Source organism: Zeugodacus cucurbitae, chromosome 4 (genome assembly GCF_028554725.1).
Source record: "Zeugodacus cucurbitae isolate PBARC_wt_2022May chromosome 4, idZeuCucr1.2, whole genome shotgun sequence".
NCBI classification, from domain to species: Eukaryota; Metazoa; Arthropoda; class Insecta; order Diptera; family Tephritidae; genus Zeugodacus; species Zeugodacus cucurbitae.
This window is the reverse complement of record NC_071669.1, coordinates 46514367-46525874: the sequence shown is the minus strand read 5'-3', so window position 1 is coordinate 46525874 and position 11508 is coordinate 46514367.

Genomic DNA, 11508 nt, shown 5'->3' with positions numbered 1-11508 from the left:
AATTATTTCTTAAACATGCTGAACACAATTAATTTTCTTTTTTTTTTCAACTTTTTCTCACAGCTCCACCTTTTTCTATTTGCACACAAATTATGAAGATCTTAAATTACACGCCAGAGACTATTAGCCATATATCTTTCACAAACAGCACTTAACGTTATGATAGTATGCACTTTTGTTGTTGTTGTTGTTGTTCTTTGCAGTAACAATTTATGTGGCAATATAATTTATGTAGCCTTATGTTTTGACATATTCACTTGCAGCGCCTGGCACAAACACGATTTTTTTCACTTAACTGTTTGCCGCATGTCACATTCTTACAAAAAAAAAACAACAGCAAACACTTGCCGTCAACGGTACATTTTCATAAAACAGTAACATGACTAATAGACGTCATAGTCGCAACGCTCCAATAAATCACTCAGGCAAATTTTGTTCAACACATGTACGTTACATTCGCCCGTTGTTGCAAAAACAACATAAGCAAACAACTTTACGAAAAATCAAGCGAATAATTTTCTTGTTTCCGCTTTTCGCGCTGTGCGTCTAACTCGCACGAAATCAACGAAAGGACTAACTTTCGCCTGCTCACAGCAGCGGAGTTTTATTCAACCCGAGTTTTTGTTGTCGCAGCAGATTTTTATGAATGAACTCTCGTGCTGTGAATCGAGGAAATGTAAACAAATGCGTAAAAGCTCGGTTCTCGATGCTCGGAGGATGCTCGTGTGCTGTCGTCCATTGTTGTTTGAAGCTTTTACTTAATTACTTGCTTGTTTGTTTGTATGTATGTTTCAAAACACTTTCAAATACACTTGCACTAATGTCTCTGGTACACACATACATATATCTTTGGTATAAGCAAGTTCGTCTTTAAACTTTAATCTAACAATGTTGTGGTGTCTCCACAATGGCTGTTGGCGCTTTAAGTGCACAAATTCGATGGACTCAGTTATATATTTAAGTGATTGCTTTGCGCAAAATTCGCTGAAATAAAGTCGAAGTAAAATCACATTTTTTTCTTTTTTATTGGTCCCTCATTTAGAACATGAAGTAATGAAAATGCGGCATCTTCAATTTATCGAAAACTTAGGTTTTCCCCGAAGATTTCTCCAAATAAACAAAAGGTTGCAATTATTCAATGTTTTCTTTGGGGACTATCTATATTAGAACCGGTGTTTGGACCGTCAGTCTCAGCTAAAACCAATTCTATAAAACTGACTTACTACCTATAATGTTCTATATTAAAAAAACTGTGGTCACATATTTGATTTGAGTTGTGACATAATCACGTCATTATTGCTGCCAAACTATTTGACATTTTTTAAAATAACAACATACGAAGATAAACCTATGCAGCAGTCCATATTTTCGCCTAAGTTGTCATTCTTAAATAACTACATCATCATACTGACAAACGAGTTTTATTAAAACGAAGAGTAGTGATGATTATGTCAAAATTAAAGACAATACTATTGAATATTCATCGAATTCTTTAAATATCAATTTTATTAAAATTTATGACATTTTTCATTCAAGCAATTGGTAATCTGGAAAACAATGTCAAACAGGTTAGCATAACAAGTCAAACAATAGAAATCAGTATCGTTTGTCAATGAAAGTGTACTATCGTCAATTTGCCGCCATAGAATTTGACATAGTTGAAACCGGGCATTGGGCTATGTCATAATCAGTGATTTTAATCCGAATGGTAAAAGTGTGTTCCAAATATTAACTCAAGCAAATCATGCCGAGTATAATATTTCCTGCGTATTTTTATACCCTGAACAGACAGGGTATATTAAGTTCGTCACGATGTTTGTAACACCCAGAAGGGAGCGTCGGAGATCCTATAAAGTCCTGTGCAGTTCCTCCAGCGACTTCTTGAATATTTGGAAACTCTTCGTTAAAGCGCTATTTTTGGCGATTTTGCCGACTGGTGTTTCGTTTATTTGCAATTTAGGAGTAATTTCAAGGCCGAATGTGCGGTATGTTTGTCTACTAACAGGTGCCAAGTTGCCCCTATTCCCGTTAACCTTGGTGGTGAAAATGAGTGAAATTGGTTCTGGAATTACATCAGCCCTCATATACTATATATGATATATATTTTCTATTGGACTTTATGCCGAATATAAAGGCCAAATTGTGTGTTATCTTAATAAAATTACATCAATAAATTGCGAGAGTATAAACTGTTCGAGTGATCTTAACCCCCCTCCCGTACCTCTGTGCCTGATTGACGCCTACAACTCTACAACTCATAGTTAGCCGCCGAAAAATGTCAAAATTTTTAACTCGTGATATCTTTTGAATGGATTGTCAGAATCTAATAATTCAAAAAGTTATATAAAGGTTTTGAAGCGATCTTAAATACTAAATCATTTATTTCGATAAGGATTAATACTAAGGTATAAATAAAGGTATTTTAATTAATTTTTTTTATATAAAATCGCTTATTGTGACAAAACTATAATAGTTAGAGATATGATGTCGCGACGTTTTTTGTAGATAATGATAAGTTCTACAAAATTGTAGTACATCACTTTGTTATATCTTCAATCGTTTTCGCAGCATTCGCGATTAAAGAAAGCTTTTTGGTATTTTTTTTACATTATCGGACTTTTGGTAAGGAACCCTATTTTTATTTAAAACTAAATACACCCTATGTCACTCAGGGATAGTATAGCTTTCCAACGGTGAAAGAATTTTTCAAATCGGTTCAGTAGTTTCGGAGCCTATTCGAGACAAACAAACAAAAAAACAAACATTTCCTCTTTATAATATTAGTATAGATGATCAGTATGTTGAGCTGAGTCGATTTAGCCATGTCCGTCTGTCTGTCCGTATGCATATATACGAACTAGTCTTTCAGTTTTTAAGATATCGTTTTGAAATGTTGCAGATGTTATTTTCTCTTGAAGAAGCTGCTCATTTGTCGGAACTGCCGATATCGGACCACTATATCATATAGCTGCAATACAAACTGAACGATCGGAATCAAGGACTTGTATGGAAAACTTCCGCATTTTACTACATATCTTCACGAAATTTGGTGTGAGTTATTGTTCATAGAAATAAACACATAGTCACTAAAAGAAATGCACCTGTGAAGGGTATATTAGCTTCGGTACAGCCGAAGATAACGTTTTTTCTTGTCTAGTGTATGTTTTGCACCTTTCAAAGTAAAGACAGTAAGGCTACAAAGTGTGAAAGGAAAGCATTCGAGAAGGGCATCTTGATAGTTACTTCATTTTCACTGGATGGTGGTATAGAGAAGCAGTTTGGTGAAACATGGCAGGTAAAGGAATTAAGTTTAGAAAATTACAAATACAACCACAAACAGAGAATATTTGGGCCAGGTAACAGATCCGACAACTCATAGTTAAACTTTCATGTCTGCTTTGCAAATAAAAAATCTAGGCTAGTCGAGTTCATAACAAAACGAGGAAGTTATATGCATATTTTTTTTAATTTGAAGCGAAATACATATTTATATTTAATACTATATACATATAGTTGTGACACTATTCAAGTAAATGAGCGATATGTATATAATAATTCAATAATTTAGGTTGCCTGGTTTAGTTGATTTATTATTGATGTTTTTTGATTTGTTTAATATTGAAATCACGAATTTAATAAACAATAACACATACATACATTCCTACATAGGTACATTTAACTGTAAACTTTTCCAAACTAACTTTAAAGTTTTGTAAGTTTTGACAGTTTCTTTCATTAAACAACAATAAACACATGACGTTGACAGCGTTCTAAAAGTTAAACATCTCCTTTGGCAATGAATTAAAAGTTTAAGTTAAGTGCCGCCATACCAGTCTACCATAATACTTTTTGTTGCACTTTAAGCGCCGAACAATAACTTTAATAGTGGGAAAATGTTCGGCGTCAAGAGCAGAATTATTTACATTTACTTATACTTGGAAACTTTGGATATGTATTTCTAATAAATTGCTAATTTTCCAATCAGAAATGTCTGAAATGAATTGCAAAAGAACATACGTATAATATCCATAATAGTATTCCCTCGTCTAGAACGAATATCGTTGGCTTAATATAGAAAAGGCGTATCATTCGAAGTTACAATAACAACATAAAGCCCTATCTCAAATAACTTCAAAGAAATTAAAAATAATAACAAAATTATACCACAATTGAATTTGTTACCTGTTTTGAATAAAAATTGAAATAAATAGAAATGTTTATTGCATCTTAAGGTTTTATGCAGTTTTTTCCTTCTCCTGAAAAGTAACGAAAAGTGTAGATACGCCTTTTCTATATTAAGCCATCGATATTTTTGTCCGAGAATATACTATGAAGAGGCTAATTGTTTCAAACGAATATAACTATAGAGGAATATGTAGTCATTGAAATTATGTAGTCTCCAATATCGTTTTTTAATGTTTTAGATCCTTTCAATGAAGTTTTGTTTCATGACTGATTGTTTAATGTTTATTTTCCTTTTATTGAAAGTATTATTTTTCAGTTCTCCAAGTGTATCCAGATCTGTAAGAAGAACATTGGCACTAGCTCTCTAGTACTAGCAGGTTTATTTAGTATCCCATCTCACACCATGTAAATTGGTTATTGGTTTTTTGGCAAAGTAAACAGTCATTTTGTATATAAAATATTACATCTACAAAAATTCAATTAATTGCATTTAGCCATATTTATTGTTCAAATTTATTCAAATTCAATAAATTATTTAAGTGTTTTCATTTAAATTGTTTTTCATTAATTCACCACAAATTTAGAAAATGAAATTCAATTAAACTAGTTTGACGACTTTATAGATTTTGTAATTGCATACGAGTGCATATGTATATGCGTACACGTTACCCACATAACCAAAATTTCCGTAAAGGTAATGATTTTTTATTGTAATATCTTTTTCAGGAATTATTGGTCTATTACTCTTTCTCGTGTTATATTAGTAATTTTCAATATATAAAGATCGTTTATTATTCAACAGAGTTGCTAATGGTGGCTAAACACCGACTATGGAAATTATTCGACTGTTCCTCGTTTGCCTTATAGCGTTTTTAGGCAGGAGCTAATTGATCACCTAACTGGCCTCTGCTCGATTAAAATGCTTATTAAGATCGATTTACCATACAAAATAAAATCTACATTTATCATCTAAAAAACACATCTAAAAAAAGATACGGTAGATGTCGCTGCTAAAAATATTAATCAGCTGATGAAACTTACCAACTTCTTATGAAAAGTAAAAACAAAAATATAACAGCTGATCGATTATCGAGTAGCCGGAAATATAAAAGACAAAAAAGGGTTTGTCAATCAAAAATTGAATTGATCAATTAATTTGGCTGTCTAAAAACGCTTTAGTCTCAGTGATTACCTTTTCATTGTCTCTAAAATTCTTTCAAGCGATCTTTCTATTGAGGGCTGAGAGCATAAAAAATCACTCGGACAAGAACGGGGTTATCTTGTAAGTCGTTTTTTCGTGAGACTACAGATATTTCGCCAATTGGGATGCAAGGCACGATTGCATTTCTCCATGTGCGCAAATGTGCTTTTGTAAGCCATCAAATGGTTTAAATTAAATTTTATTCGAATAGAATTCAATGGAAATCTGCCATGTAACCGTTACTAATTTCTAATTTAAACCACGAAACCCTTTTCGGATTGCAATATTATATACTTGGAACTGTGAATGTGTGTGTGTGTGTGTATAAACAAAACCTAAACTAATGAAAACAAGTTTAATTTGCATGCAAATTGTGTGTGTTTATGACTGGATAGTTTTGCGAATTCACCGAATTTCCACGACAATTATATTTTATGCGCCGATGTTTATATAACACATATGTACATATGCTTATGTTTAGCATAGCAAAATTCGCACAAAACTGAATTGTGATTATTATTGCTTATTTAAATAATACAACTTTGTCGTATGCTAATTTCCATACCAATTATTTCATTGTATTAATATGAAATTTATAATTAAAGGAAAATAATTGGTTTGGAAGTCCCATTTCTTAACCAATTTAAATATTGCTGAGATTAAGACGGTATTACGTAAATGTTATGTATTTTACTAATTAGATTCTTCTTTATTAATTTTTAATGAATTTTATTATAAGTAAATATCGCTCATTTCAATTAAATAAAATTGATCAGTTTTACCGGAGAGTCTTGAGTGCAAATATTAAAGAGGCGAACAAAGAAGGCATGAGTCATATACTGCGTCTAACGATGTTCAGCATAACAGTAAGGTTAAACAGTTTCAGTAATTTCTATGAAAGAACATCATTATCTTTCCTGATAATACCAAAAACACTATTATTCAATACTGTCCATCCATCCGAGTTCGTAATGGTTTTCTAATTTTCGCACAGACCTTATGAGCACTGCAGGCAATATAATCGGAGTAGGTCCAAAAAAAGTTTTAGATCCAGCTAACTGATTCTGAAAGTGTCGGTTAAAAAGTTCGTGTATTTGGGGGTTTCCGCAAGTGGCTCACAAATCGAAGAGATTCCGCATCCACAATAGTCCCATGATCTAGCTCCCAACGACTTTTTTGGATGTCAAAAATTAAAGAAATCGGATAATAACCACGCCCACCTCCCATACAAAGGTTAGGTTGAAAATGACTAAAAGTGCGTTAACTCACTAATGAGAAACGCCAGAAACACCAAATTTTACGTAAGAAATGGCAGAAGGAAGCTGCACTGAGTTTTTTTACAAAATGTGAAATGGGCGTGGCGTCGCCCACTTATGGGTCAAAAACCATATCTCAAGAACTACTCGACAGATTTCAATGAAATTCGGTATTCTGGTGGAATATGGGCGAAATCGGTTCACAACTACGCCTACTTCCCATATAACTCAATTTTGAATTTCATCTGATTCCTTCACTTTATAAGATATACATAAGGAACCAATGAAGATAGCGAAATAAAACTTTACACAAATACTGTATTTGAGCTGTGACATCACTTGTGGAAAAATTGTCAAAATCGGACCATGACTTTTCAAAGCCCCTGATATCAAACATGAAGAACTCAGTGCCTAAGGGTAATTTTTCACCGAAAATATAGGTAAATCTCTAAATAAATTGCTAGAGTATAAAATGTGCGGTTGCACCCGAACTTAGCCTTTCCTTACTTGTTTTTTTTTTTTCGAAATTGCAAAAAAGTTTCAGCGCAAAACGAAATTACTTTTTTATCAGAACTGCTGAAAAAAACAAAAAAAGTTTTGTACACTGTACACGTTTTTCTTCATAATAATAGGTATTTATTTAACTAATAATCTTCCCATTATTTCAAACGCCTTTTTATGGACCTAAGGGAAGTGCCCCACCCACACCAACTAATTTTTCTTCAGAAAATTCTGATTCAATATAATAATAACACAGCTGTGCTCGCGACAATGTCTTTACAACTGATGAGACGAGAGCGTAGTTACATACTTCTTCTCTTTTATTTAATGTTCTCTATGCAAGAATGATAAAAGAAAGATTACGATAGTTGAATGATTTCCCGTTAGATGAAGAAACAAAGCCACCTTCAGTTGTGTGATCTTAAGCACATTTGTTTTATCATTCATTTTAGAAATTGAAATAAATATTTCAAATCTGTTTTTTTCGGGATAATTAAATATTGTTTGTGTAAAAATGTTTAAGACAAGTGCTAAAAATGTTGAAAAGTATTGTAATACGTGGAAAGAAAATTTAGCTAGCAAAACACAATGAATAAAAAATGTGGACAATTGACAAAAATGTAAAAATAAAAATTTTGACTTTTTTTAGAAATCCATTTTTGTGCGCAACGTTTTTGAACCGAAATCACCTAAAAAAGTGATATTCATTACTTGTACAATATTGGCCACCACGTGGTGGTATGCCAAATTTTTCGTCAAAATTTTTTATATGCCTAGTGTGCAGCTCACTCAAATGGAGTTGTAATATTGATATAATCAATCTAGTTATGTTTATTATCTTTATAATCTTAAGAGTATTTTACTTTTTTTTCTGTGTACTTAATCGTTGAAAAATTCATTTATGATAGTTACGACGTAATTGTTAGTTAATGACACTACTGACTATACAATAACCTGTTCATGGCAGCCTGTTATGATAGTTGACATTGCTGTTAGCTTCCATAATAATAAAATTATCCAACAAGTAACGTACATATCTGCCCTGCATCAGTACCATTCCCTACAAAAGTCACTTACAAAAGTTTAATAGTAGTTAAATGATAATATTGGGTTAAATCCATCTTTGGTTTTAATATACAATTTAGCTTAGCCCAAAAACGTAGCTTCAATATTTGCACAAGAGATTAAATCTGGTAGTATTCTATTATTAGTGAAATTTCATTAAAATAAATTAACTTTCAGGCAGTCAAGACTGTAGTTGGCAATATGAAGACATAAACACATGCAGAGGAAGTCGCACACGTTTGTGATTAGTTTAAGCATTCCGAGAATTTTCAGCAATTTACGAAATTTGATATGAAATTTTATTATGTTAACCTATTCAAAGAATAGTTAGTTAGCTTTAATATTTTTAGCAGGATTTCTGGCTTTAATATTTAGATATATTACAAATGTATGGAAGATAGAGATAATTTTAATTACTTCATTATAAATTCTCTTTACTTTAAAGAATATTCAAATTAATTTTTCTTAAATGAAAATTTGTGTTGGAAACTTAGTAGTTATGCAATTATCGGATAACTTAAAATATTGAGAAGACTAAAATATTAATTAACAGATTATAGTATTATTATATGTTTAAGTATTATTATATCTTTTTGTTTTTTTTTTTTTTGCTTTAAATACAATTGTGCTTTAACTCTATTAAACTGCACAGAAGATCCCCTAAAGTGATCGGCAGTATTTTTATACTCTCGCATGTTGCACAGAGTATTACAGTTTTGTTCACATAACGGTTGTTTGTGTCACACAGAAATAAAAGAGATATCTTAATGAAACTTGGAACACATATTCCTTAGCACTCTGAGGAGGTATTGGTATTGAAAATGGGCGAAACCGGACCATTACGACGCCCACAAAATGGTGGAAACAGAAGACATATAAAGTGGTATAACTAAGTCATAAATAAAGTTATAAAAGTGAAATTGCGTACAAAGGATCGCACTAGGAACGTGCATATCCGGATGTAATTTTTTTTGGGAAATAGGCGTGGCTCCGCTCACTTATGGGTAAAAAACCATATCTCCGAAACTACTCGACCAATTTCAGTGAAATTCGGTTCACACCCACGCCTATTTCTTATATACCAGAACTTTGAAGTCGATCTGAATCGTTCACTTTACAATATATAAAGTAGGCACTAGTGAAGATATCGGAACAAAACTTTGCTCAAATACTGCATTTATAGTGTGGCACTCCCTTTCTAAAAATCGTCGAAATGGACTTTATACCATATATGTATATGACGAATATGTGGGTCAAATTGTGCATTATATTAATAAAATTAAATAAATAAATTGCGAGAGTATAAAATGTTCGGTCACAAGCGAACTTAGCGAGGCCCTATTTGTTTAAATTAATTTAAGTTCCTGTAAAAAATCGGTTAAACTAAAATGTTAAATTTTTTTTGCACTTTACTGCAATAAAAACTTCAAAAATAATTTTTTTTAATACACAAGAGTGCACAACCCCCAAGTTGAACAAAATCCAATAAATATGCTACCATGTTACAGGTTTGCGCCAAACTTAAGCCCCATTGTTTAGTTCGAATGGGATTAAAGTACAAACAAATAGAAAATTTCAAACCCCAAAAGTGTTTTAAATTGACGTTTGGGCGGAAATGTAAATGCGAAAACACAGTGTGAAATCAATTGCCCAGCAGCAAATGTGCAAACTAACACACACATTTTCACTCAACACCTGCTGTTTTTGTTTGGCCAGCACGCATACGCCCTGCTGACCAGCAACTGACCCAATGTGACTTCTGTGGTTGCGGTAGATAACTAGTTTGGCTGACACCAAAAGGACATAATTTATTTATGTTACACAAAATGTGCGCAATAAATTATAAATATGCTCTTTCACGCAGAAAACTTTTAGGCGATTTTAAGCGACAATGTTCAGTGAACAGCGTTTCGTGTGCAACGTGGCGTATACGCGACACAATAGAAGTCAGCTATTGTATGGAAGTGCGTATGTATTTACAGTGTGTACTATGCAAATAAACATATGTATGTGTAAATAAGTGCATTTTGTGGTTTGTGCAATAAGTGCAAATATATATACAATGTTATACAAACAATTCCAGCGAAATGTTAGTTCACTGAGCGGTTTTGTTACTTGTGAAGCATAATCCAAAATGCAGTTCGCCTGAAATTCTGATAACTTAACTCTTGTTGTTGTTTTGTTGTAATTAGCTCAACAACTATTTGCAGTTTTTCACTGAAAAGCATTCTGAAATTGTATTTGTTTGCTTGACCTCTTTCAACTGAAGTTCAATTCCAATAAACAAAAATATAAAACAAGTTTTGGAGATTTACAACCTAAGTATAGTTTATTAATAGAAAAAGTTTTCATAGAAAATATAGCCTGTAATGGTGCTTGGCAACATTTTATCTGATTCTAAGGATTTGATTCAGTTCTGGCCAATATACAAGCTTTGTTCTAACAATATTCTAATTAGGATATCTACTTTTGTACTTTGACATAATGTGACTGAAAATTTTCTTCTTGCTTTTCTCTGCTCTTTGTATAGTCGATTGCAGCAGTTTTCTTTCATTTTAAATAAGTATGCACTAAATCAGAATTTTCTACATCTTTTGGATTATATGATCCTCGTTTCTCTCAAGGTATACATAACTTTTATCGTACTCAGAATGCTCTTAAATTTATTGATTGGTATGCATTATGTTTTGGCAAAGCTTGGATTGAGAATACTCCATATTAAAAACGATAGCAAGCCAACGAGTGTATTTCTGTCACGAAGGTTGGTCTTCAACGATCGTAAATCTGGTTTTACCAAAAATTAAGACATCAATTGATTCATAGACACTCGTTCTTGTGTGGACCAAATTTGTAAACATTTTTTAGCAAAAAAGACCGCAAATATTGAATGTACATTTACCTTATGTACAACTGTAAAAAGAAGTCTATTGGATACAAAAATTTAACAGAACCTTGGTTGTCGGTTGACGGACACTCTTTTTATTCGGTGCAGTGATCTAAAGTTCTTTCCAATAAAGCAAAGACTTTTTGCACCATCATGAGTGCCTTATAACACTACCGAATTGCTGTAGACGAGAGGAGCCAAAGAGTACCAAATACCGTTACTTAAGCAATAATCCTTGACGGTATATTAGACCTCATCTTTAGTTCAAAAAAGTTTATTTCATTCATTGTCTTTGTCATTCAAACTACTCAAGAATAATTATTTTCTTGAAGAAGTCTTAAAGATTTGTGCTTATTTGTGTCGCAATTTTTTGATTATTTAGGTAGGGGTTAAACTAGAAATGAATGATCTGTGCG